This window comes from Lolium rigidum, chromosome 1, assembly GCF_022539505.1.
Source record: "Lolium rigidum isolate FL_2022 chromosome 1, APGP_CSIRO_Lrig_0.1, whole genome shotgun sequence".
Lineage (NCBI taxonomy): Eukaryota > Viridiplantae > Streptophyta > Magnoliopsida > Poales > Poaceae > Lolium > Lolium rigidum.
In genome coordinates this window covers 131,409,555-131,419,576 of record NC_061508.1, presented here as the reverse complement: position 1 = coordinate 131,419,576, position 10,022 = coordinate 131,409,555, and positions in this window count along the sequence as shown.

The following is a 10,022-nucleotide window of genomic DNA, read 5'->3' as shown; positions in this document are numbered from 1 at the left end:
CCGCCAAGGAATCTTCTGATGCACCATCCAAGCGGCCCGCCTTGTTATCGAGTACCTTCATGGGCCTCCAGTTAGGTTGTATGGGATAGGGCAATGTCGGTTACCCGAAGGGTAATGCCCACATCAGCAGGCGCTCAAGGCCTTCCTGGTGCTGCTCGGCGGCATGCTAGTGGTGTGCTGGGTGTGGTGGCGCTTGGCATGGCCTGGCCTGGCCACGGCTTGGCGCTGCCGTGGCCTGGTTCGTGCCGCCGTGGCCTCCATGGCTGCGTCTGCAAGCTTCTGCTCCCAAGTATGTGCTACTGCCCCTCTCTCTCGTGCTCTGTCTTCACCTCCTTCCTTTGGATGCAAGGGCATCCATCTCCTTGGTTTGTTGCTATTGCTTGTCTCTGTGGCCTTGGATGATCCTGTGATCATCATGTGCTCCCTATATGCTTATACACTTGTATGAATTATCTTGTATGTTGATGTTGCTTGTGTATCAAGCTCCTCACCAAGTACTGGTGGTTGATGTTGCTTATGAAGGCAATATTGTTGGCTGGTTGATCTATTTGATGCACCTGGTTGCATCTGTGTGAGCTATTTCAATTACTTTTGCTTGTCAGTGAAGCTTTGCTTCCTAATTCTGACAAATAGGCATGACATGCTTGATGCAGTGGTGATTCTTGTGCATCTGTGCAATATCTAGATGGAAACCAACATGTGTTGGCACCTCCTATTGTGCTTGAACTCCTTGTAGTGATGATATGCTTCTCTGGTTGGATTTTATGTATGGCTGGGTAGCTGTTGTGACCCTAGCAGTTCTTTGCTTGCTAGATATGGTTGCTCCTACCTCTTCTGTATGCTTATGTGCAATAATATTGGTAGTCATCCATGTTATTCCAGTATAATTGATGTTGAAATGAAAATAGACATATAAATGTCTACTGTCTGATGGTTTAGCTAGCTATAGGGTGCTAGGTGAGTCTGGGTTGGTTAGTTAGGGATCAAATCCTTGCTGGATTGCTTTGGTTAACTCAATGATAATTATATTGACTTAACCGGTGTTCCCTTGCATGATTTTCTACTAGCCTCTCCCTTATTTTGCTTGCACCATATGGATGGGTGCCAAATCATGATACAAATAGGGTAGCTTAACCCTATGGCTTGTGTGGATTATACCATATGCTTGATTATTATGAGCAAAACAATGCTTGCTCATGATTCTTTGGTATACCTCACTCCAGCTCCTAGATTAGTTGTTGCTATAGAGGTTTGCTTCCGGATATGTGAGATGGATGATGTGCTTGTCCTTCTCCTCCTTTGTTTGTGATCTACTGTGCCTCTACTCCATTCTTGATCACAACAATATGTTCTTGTTGAATAGATGCTGGATGGTTTTGGATATGGTGGTGTTCTTGCTTGCTGTTCTCTTACCTCCTGCTTCTTGTGTCGATGAGCAGCTAGGGTTTGGTGCTGAAAAGGTTTTATACCTTCTCTGGCTCTATTCCTTGGTCGATAGCAAAGTTGTCTAGTTTTGTGACTAGCCAGGGTTGTTGTGTGTTGTGGGCCATGCATGTATCCCTGTGAGTTATGTGCTTCACTGGGTTGGAACTTAGGCCTGTGGAGTGGATCAGCTCGGCTATGCAAGCTTATCCCCTCTAAATTCCATTTTTTACTAATATGCCAAGTGGTTTTGCCACTTGGTTCAATGTACTGTATTTGTGCTTCTTTGATTGCAGGTTTGGAGCAAGATCAAATCATTCAAGGCTTGATCAAGGTCAAGATGAATTTTAGTACTTAGGGCTCTAGTTATATAATCATGTAATTTTCCTTTTTGTATTTATTCCCTTTTCTTTTATTTGTTGTATTGTAATATTCATAAGAATATTGTAAATGACATTGTAATTTGTGTGTTAATCAATAAAGCTCAAGGTTTTTCTCAATTGAGCTTTATTTATTTATTTATCTTTATTTTATATTGTGAAGTGGATTATCCAATATTATTATTTTATGATTTGAATTATATTTGAACTATTTGAATTTTATTTAAATTCAAACTCAATTCTTATTTCATGTTTGAATCGCACAAGTGGTACTCAACTTATATGCACTCTAAATGCAGAGAGGTCATGTCAAAGTTTATAGCACTCTCGAAACCTTAAATCCTAGATAGTGCTGAGAGAGAAACTTGACCCCTCTACGATGTACTATGCAAATAAGCACGAAATTTCCCCAGATTTTATGATGCAGTGCACATCCCTTTCTAAATTCTACCCCGCAATTGTCTAAAATCCTGGGATGTTACAGCCTTTCCCCCTTAATGAAAACTTCGTCCCGAAGTTGGGGTTAATGTACCTGAATAGCTCTGGGTATGCCTTTATCTTGTCTTCTTCTTTTTCCCAAGTGGCTTCTCTCTCGGGATGGTGTTTCCATTGTATTTTGCAATACTTTATTGCTCTGTTTCGGAGTAGTTTCCAATTTCTTCCAGAATCTTAGCTGGTCTTTCAACATATGTTAAATCTAATTGGAGATCTAACTCTTCATGTGACACAGGTTCATCGGGCGCTTTCAGACATTGTCGAAGCTGTGAAACATGGAAGATATTGTGTACTAACGCCAATCTCTCGGGTAATTCCAATTCATATGCTAAGTTCCTAACCCTCGATTCTGGCTTAAGATCTTGAAAGGTTCAATATATCTCGGGCTCAACTTTCCTTTTACTCTGAAGCGTTGCAGTCCTTTCATTGGGCCTACCTTCAGATATACCATATCTCCTACTTTTGGCTCCCATGTCCTTCTCTTTTGATCAACATAGCTCTTTTGTCGATTCTGGGCTATCTTGATCCTATCTCTGATAATATCAATTACCTGTTGTTTCTCATTGATGTAGTCAGGATAAAATTCTTTACTTGATCATGGTTCATATCAACAGATGGGTGATCTACACTTCCTTCCATACAGGGCTTCAAATGGTGTCATCTTTATGCTACTCTGATAACTGTTATTATATGAGAATTCTGCCAAAGGCAGATGTTCTTCCCATGATCCTCTGAAGTCTAATGCGCAAGCTCTTAGCATATCTTCAAGAATTTGATTAGTTCTTTTGGTTTGTCCTCCGGTTTGAGGGTGATATGCTATGCTGTAGTCCAACTTGGATCCTAAAGCTTCCTGTAGCTGTTTTCAAAAGGCAGATGTGAACACAGATCCTCGATCTGATACTATTCTCTTTGGAACTCCATGTTTGCTCACGATCCCCTTGATATAGATGTTAATAAGTTTCTCACCTTTATCCTTTTGATTTACAGCTATGAAATGGGCACTCTTAGTCAATCGCCCAGATCATATCCTTCTTCTTGTTGGTCATGGGTAATCCTTTGATAAAATCCATTTGAATCTCTTCCCATTTCCATTCCGGAATCTTTAATGGTTGCAAAGGACCAGCAAGACTCTAATGTTCTGCTTTTCCTCGTTGACAAGTATGACATTCCGACACATACTTGGCAATTTCCCTTTTCATGTTGTTCCACTAGAACAACTCCTTCAAATCCATGTACATCTTTGTACTACCAGGGTGGATTGAGTATGGTGTTTCATGTGCTTCTCGAAGTATTAATTCCTTGATTTCAGCGTCATCTGGCACACAAATCCTTTTCTGGAACCATAAGGATCCAGATTCGCCTATGTTGAATTCGGATGGTCTTCCTTCATCTATTCTTCATATTTCCTCCATGATGAATGGGTCATCCAATTGACTCATCATGATCTCGTTCTTGAGATGCATATCCAACTCTCCCGCATTTTGTAATGCAGACAGTCCTTCATGGGCTTCCTTCTCCCAAAGTTCGATCTGTGCTTGGCTAATTTCTTTCTTCAACTCCATTGGAAGTTCTTGTTCTACTTCCCCGATACTCTTTCGACTTAAAGCATCGGCTACTACATTTGCCTTTCCAGGAGTATAATTGATAGTCAGATCATAGTCCTTGATTAATTCTAGCCATCTCTTCTGTCTCATATTCAATTCCTTGTGAGTAAAGAAGTACTTGAGACTCTTATGATCCGTATACAGTTCACATTTGGCTCCATATAGAAAATGTCTCCAACTTTTTAATGCAAAGACCACTGCTGCTAGCTCTAAATCATGGGTTGGGTAGTTGACTTCATGTGGTCTTAGCTGTCTTGATCCATAAGCTATTACTTTGCGTTCTTGCATTAATACACATCCCAATCCATGCTTTGATGCATCACAATACACCGTATATTCCTTTCCTACTTCCAGAATGGCTAACACTGGTGTTGTGGTTAACTTCTCCTTCAAAGTTTGGAAATTGTTCTCGCATTCCACCGACCAAACGAATGGTGTATTTTCCTTAACAACTTGGTCATGGGTCCAGCTATTTTGGAGAATCCCTCTATGAATCTCCGATAATATCCTGCCATTCCTAAGAATCCTCTTATTTCCTTGACATTCTTAGGTGCTTCCCACTTCAGAACTGCCTCAACCTTGCTTGGATTCACGGCTATTCCATCTTTACTGATCACATGTCCAAGAAATTCCACTTGATCTAGCCAAAATTCACACTTGCTGAACTTGGCATATAGTTGATGTTCTCTAAGAACTTGCAAAACTATTCTCAAATGCTCGGCATGCTCTGACTTATTTTTAGAGTATATCAGAATATCATCGATAAACACGATGACGAACTTGTCCAAATAGGACATGAATATCTTATTCATAAGATTCATGAATATTGCAGGATCATTGGTTAATCTAAAAGGTACCACTAGATACCCATGGTGTCCATATCTAGAGATAATTGTTGTCTTAGGCACATCTTCCTTCTTTATTTTAATCTGATGGTATCCTGACCTCAGATCTATTTTGGAGAATACTCCGACTCCACTAACTTGATCAAATAAATCTTAAATTCTAGGTAGTGGGTACTTGTTCTTTATTGTGACGTTGTTCAAATTCCTATAATCCCCGCACATTCTGCGGCCTCCGTCTTTCTTGTCAACAAAGATTACGGGTGTGCCCCAAGGTGATACACTTTCTTGAATGAATCCTTTATTTTCTAATTCATCCAATTGTTCCTTTAAGTCCTTCAACTCCTTGGTTCCCATCTTGTATGGTGCCTGAGCAATAGGTGCTGTTCCTGGTATCAAGTCTATGGTAAACTCGATTTCCCTATCTGGTGGCATACCGGGTAATTCCTTAGGAAATACATCCTGGAATTCCTTCACTACTGGGATATCTTCTATCTTAACATATTTTAGACTATTTAGTTGCAGTTCTACTACAATTTGGGTGTGCTTATCCCCTTGATAGATTATCCTTCCTCCATCAGGACTCTTAAGGGATACCGTCTTGTCGGTGCAGTCTATTAAAGCTCCGTTTTCTTCTAACCAATTCATACCCAGAATTGTTGTTATGTCTTTCATAGGTAAGATGAACAAGTCTGCATATTATACACACATCCGTGTATCATTATGACTTGCTCTTGCTTAACATGGGTTACTAGGATCGTTCCCCTCGCGGATAGAATGGTAATAGGATATTCTAACTTAGTGCAACTAATTCCATATTGATCAATGAATTGCTTGGAAATGAATAATGTAGTTGCACCAGTATCAAAAAGAACTTTGCCAGGATGGGTAAGGATCTGAAGCGTACCTATGACGGCCTGATCTGACGTGATCACCTCCAGGCTGGTACAATTCAACTTCCCATAAGGCTTCTTTGTTTTCGAGCCACCGCCGGAATTTCCGCTCCTATTAGGTGTACCTCCTCCAGACCTTCCTCCTCCAGGTCCTTGGTTAGGGCAATCCCTCTTCATGTGTCCCTCTTTACGACATCCAAAGCAGATGATCTTTCGTTTTCTGCAGTCTGCGGTAGTATGTCCATGGAATCCACAGTTCTTGCAGATGATGTTGTTGTAGTTGTTACCCGACCCCTACTGTGGTCGATTACCTCCAGGTGTAAACCTTGGCTTGAAGCTAAAGTTGGTGTTGGGTTTGGTGTTAACATACTTCTTTGGTTCAAACTTGGCTCTCTTCCGCCTTTCTTCCTGCACTTGTTTAAAGTCATCTTCCATTGTTATTGTTGCATCTACTAGCTCTTGAAATTCAGTAGCTCTTAACATTCTCAGCTGCATCCTTAGATAGGGATGCACTCCCCTCAAAAACCTCTTCTTCCTCTTTTCATCGATGTTCACTTCATCTCTAGCATATCGAGACAAAGCTGAAAAGTCTCGGACATACTTCATTATGGTATTCTCCCTTTGCTCCAAGTTCTCAAATTCTCTCCGTTTTAGTTCCATGATACTTTCAGGAACTTGTGCATCTCTAAACTTCTTTTTAACCTCAGCCCATGTGAATACTCTCCCGAGAGGATGTACTGCCACTACATTTTCCCACCAAGCTGCAGCGGGTCCACATAACAAGTGTGTGGCTTACCTTATCTTTTCCTCATCGTTACACCCTACGGTGTTAAGTTTCCTTTCTATATCAAGGAGCCAATCCTCCGCATCCATTGGTTTCAGTGCAGATGTGAATGGAACTGGTTTGGTGTTCTGGAAGTCAGTCAAGCTGACTCCCTGGTTTTCTGGTCTTTCCACCTTATTCCGTTGCAATAGTTCTTAGAAGAACTTGTTTTGCTGCTCCAGCGTAATACGCTGCCTCTCTTCCAGCATTTGCATATATTGCAGGAAAATTTGTTGCGTCATTGGAGGAGGTGGTGGTGGAAACTGTGCTCCAGCTGCTGTGTCGGCTTCCTTATTATGTTTGACTTCACACTCGAGGCGCTGAGCTTCGCTCTCCTCTCCGCCTGGTCCCGACATTTTCCCCCTAGCACTGTTACACAAGCGAAACTCATAGTTACTCAATGCGTAAGTTTTCTGAGCTCAACTTTGTGCACAGAACTAGTCACGCAATGGAAATCAAGAAGCAAATCCAAATCATACAAAACATATACCATGTATATATATACTTAAGTGGTTTATTACAATACACATAAGTAGTGTGTGCAAACTCACTTATTGTATGAAAATTACAAACTTATCAAACTAGTACACACTACAATACATATGGTACATTAGTATTGCATCCTCGCCTCCGCTGGTGGTCAACTACTCGTAGCTTGGTTCCTGGTACATTCCAGGCATCCATCCGGTCGAACGTGTAGTCCTCCTGATAGTGTCTGGAACATATGGCCTTCCAGAAGGCTGATAGTCCGAGTCTGAGGAAGATCCCAAGGAGGAATATGTCATCATGAAATGATTATTTAATGATGCATAAGCATCTCCTGTTGGATACTCCTCCCGGACACATTTTCGGTGTACTCAGAGGTATTCATAATTCGAAAGGTCCTCGCCTTCCTCTGCCTCCGGAACACTCTCCCTCGACCACCTTGCGTGCCTTCCCTCCTTCGGAATCGGACTCAATCATTATGGGGTTTTCCATATAGTCTCCCACACCATAGTGGAAATTCTAGTACTGTTCTACTGCATCTTGATCTACCTCCGAATCACATCTCACTGGATCTGAGTAGGTACCCATGTATGGCTCAAAACGCCACCGAGTGGAGTTCTCGATAGGGGTCTCCGAGCATTGGTTATTCCCGGATTCCTCTCCTCCCTCATATCCACCATAGGAATTATTTGGAACATACCTAGGTGTTGGTGGATAGGATGTAGGTGCGTGAGCATCTATGCTAATGTAGTCACCAGTAGAATATACCGGTGTATGTGGTTCACTCTCCATAGGCTCCTTACCTTTTGACTCCTCCTTAGGCTCAGTGAACTCATCTAACATTGTATCAATTGCTCCCGACAAGTGTCGGTTCAACTGAAAGAACAAAGTCAGTAGGTTCCTACAGTTGTCCATGTATTTTGCGACTTCGGCAGGCTTTCTCTTGAAAAACTTAAAGTGGTTAGAGTAGTATCATCGTCCTCCTCTATATGTGGGATATGTACAAATTCGGAGCCAATAAGATCCTTGGTCTTATGCTCGCGAATATAAGTGATAGCTTTCATAATGGCTATATGATAGGCTGTCCTGATTGTCCTGCCTCTCCTACGGGCATAACTACACTCATACCTAAGGCTTCAGGTAACTGGAGTCCTACTCTACACTTTGCTAGTACAGTACCATCATAGTACATGTACTTCATCACTCGGATTTGGGGATCGCACCCAAATTCGAGTAACATAGCACGAAGTATATCCGCAAGTCCTCCGTCATAGTCATCCAAAGTGGATGTCTTCACCTTAATGTTGCGTCCTGGACGTGAACTGGACCATAGTTGAGCTGTGGATAAGAAAGATATAGTATTAGAAACAATGCATCATAATAGTAATAAAAAATTATCGCACTAAAAGATATGGATGTATTATTCTCAAGTGAATAAACATCATATTTTTAGAGAATACTTTACTACTCCTATTTGACTCCTACAGGCTTTCCCATTTACTAGGTTCAGACCTAAGGTCAAAGCTTTTGCTCTGATACCAACTGTAGTGACCCTGCATACCACTGCATGTTGTAGTATGCTGGCCGTGGATATAACATGTGCGAAGTACCAATCCGCAAATATCACATCCCTCAGAGTGGTACAACAGAAACATAGCTGGTCCAAACTTACTCACTTAATATTATTACAAGCCAGAAATGTACATCACAAGGGATCTCCTCTTGAGTCCGCAGAGGATAACTCGGAAGTTCCAGTCGAACTTCTCTAAGCCTACGCATTATGGGTAGGACTAGACTAAGTGCCATGGCTACTCGAGCAGCTTTATTCTATAATGTTCAGTGCTGACCGACTACTAATATAGAACCCTACTAGTTTATGCCTCCTCCTCAGTTTCGTTGGTGCCAAACTCGATCAGGTAGTCCACTCCTTCGATGCTTCCAGAGAGATCTGGCTCCTCGTAGTAGACATCATCCGCGTAGTTTGCCTCCTCGGGGTTCCCCTCAACGCTGTTTTGGCAATCCAAGTATGGGATTTAAAGAGGTATGAGTACGAGTGTACTCAACAAGTTCATTATAGGAAAGAGGTGTTTTATGCACTAGCTACGACCATGAACCAGAAAGTCCAAGGCCATGCAAGTTTTGATGAACATTTCTTCAAAAGGTTGCTTTTATTCTAAAGAGCTATGTCCGCTAGCCTTCACCGGTTGATAGAACTTCATGGAGTTCCTTTCCAGCCGCGTTCGCAGCTCCAATTCCTGAACAGGGAGTGACATGTCACAATTTGATACACTCTGCAGAGGTGTGTTACTTTACCCATAAGAGAACTTAACCGTGTTACCAACCGAGTCTAGTTCTCGTTCACACTTCCTTGGTGTGAGGCCAGGTATAAGTCATAGCCAATCACTAGGCCTTCCCGCGACCCCGCATACCCACACTTTTGTAATCCACGGGCCTCGGCTGACTCATACGATCAACCCCTGGGCCAGCCCATTACAATCCATCATAGGTACAACTCGTAGTAGAAGCAATGAGCTTTGTCCTCTGGGGCTTCCTCCCTGCCTAAGCATATCCCAGCTGGCCACATACGGTTGTACCCGTTGATATGCGAGAGGAAAAAAGAACAGCTGACTATTCTGTCCCACTCCATACCTTATGGTAAACACGATGATTACGGCGCAAGAACCATTGAACGACATTTGTTGTTAACCCTATGTGATTATAAACCCTTTGCAATGGAACCTCCACCGGACTCATACCATGGTTCCATTGCCAACCATTTTAGTCATATTCATAGTTATGAAACTAGTCTTTTGTTTTCGATGCAAGAGTGATAAGTATAGTACTTTGCAAGTAATTTGACAAAAATACTCAAATGACATGAACAAGCGATGAACTTGCCTGAAGACTGCAAGGTATTGCAGTTGGATGGTGTGGACTGACCCTTGTCCTCTGTTTCTGAAAGATAGCATCATTGTCCGATAAGGGCAATGGTTAAAGATTCAAAGGATGCATGCTTTGGTGTATTTAAGTTGTCCCCCCCTAGCTAGTGTTTTTAATTTAATTCTCGGAGATTTTGA